Source organism: Orycteropus afer, unplaced genomic scaffold (assembly GCF_000298275.1).
Source record: "Orycteropus afer afer isolate SDZICR_OR568_19922 unplaced genomic scaffold, OryAfe1.0 scaffold00083, whole genome shotgun sequence".
Classification (NCBI taxonomy): Eukaryota; Metazoa; Chordata; class Mammalia; order Tubulidentata; family Orycteropodidae; genus Orycteropus; species Orycteropus afer.
In genome coordinates this window covers 3,271,658-3,272,913 of record NW_006921670.1, presented here as the reverse complement: position 1 = coordinate 3,272,913, position 1,256 = coordinate 3,271,658, and the positions used below count along the sequence as shown (strand labels likewise).

At 58.6% G+C, this 1,256-nt stretch overlaps 1 protein-coding gene across 1 annotated transcript in view; it reads left to right on the top strand.

The window, feature by feature from the left end:
* The window catches only part of CBX7 (chromobox 7), a 19,013-nt gene that overhangs the window by 3,181 nt on the left and 14,576 nt on the right, over positions 1-1,256 (top strand). The window lies entirely within an intron of this gene.

Genomic DNA, 1,256 nt, shown 5'->3' with positions numbered 1-1,256 from the left:
CTGACCTGGAGTAGATCTGGGTCTCAGTTTCCCCTCTGCAGCTGCAGGGCTGGGTACACATGAGGGTCCGGGTGGGCCACCAGCTTCTCTTTGCACTCCACCCCCCTCAGGTGTTGGGCCCCATCTTCTGGTCGGCTCTTCCTCCCCCCGCCCCGGGTTTTCCTGGCAGTGGAGAGGCAAAGGCTCCATATCTCAGCTTCAGATGCGGCTGCTGGTCGGGCATGGCTGCTGGGTGGGTGGGAGTAGGGGGTCTTTGAGGCTGGGCAGGGAAGCCTAGCCCATGGCGCCCCGGTGTTCTCAGTGCCATCCTCAGTGCCATGTAGTTGCGGGCAGAGCCGGAGCCCGCTTTGCCTTGGACAGAGTAGATTCCCATACGGCCTATGGGATGCATGGGATCGTGATGTCTGAAAACGAGGAAACAGAGAGGGTAAGTAGCTTGCTTTAGGTCACACAGTAAGTGGAGGCAGAGTTGGACTTGAACTCTCATTATCCCATTGCCATTGATTCGGACTCTTAGCGACCTTATAGGACAGAGAACTTCCCCATAGGGTTTCCAAGGCTATAATCTTTTCGGGAGCGGACTGTCACATCTTTCTCCCACGGAGTGGCTGATGGGTTCCAACAGCTGACCTTTTGACTCCTAGGACTGGAACCAGGCCTCCCCATTTTCAGGTATGCCTCTGACTTCCCAGCATCACCAACCCAGAGTAGGTGGGGAGGGGCTGGTTCTAAGACCTCCCTGGGTTGCACCCCCTCCCTTGCTCCCCATCAGTCAGAGCCCTCCCAGTGACCAATCACCTCCCAGCAGGGAGTGTTTTGGTGGCGGAAGAGAGGAAATGAGCAAGCCGTGGGGCCTCTCCATTGGTCTGCTGGCATCCCGCCCCTGCCCCGCCTCCTGAGGCTGACTCTTGGAAACCCCCTCAGCCCTGGGCCACCTCTGTCGGTGCCAGGGGTTTTCTGTTGTGCTTCTGTTGGTGGCTGATCTGGTGTTGGGTCCTGGATGCATTTTGGGGAGGGGGAAGCAAGGTGGAGAGAGACAGCAGAGGGGAGACAGCCCATGCTGCCTCAGTTTCCCTCTCTGCAAAATGGGCTCAATAGTGGCTCTCTTTCTCGCTCCTGGGCACACGTTCACCACCCTGATGTGTGGGCTTGGTGGCTGGCTTGTACATACCCCTCCTGACACCTTCCCGCACACCCTTGGATGGAGGAGGAGCCCTTTCTCCACTGGGCTGGTCGGAGTCTTCTGGCCTGGGGGG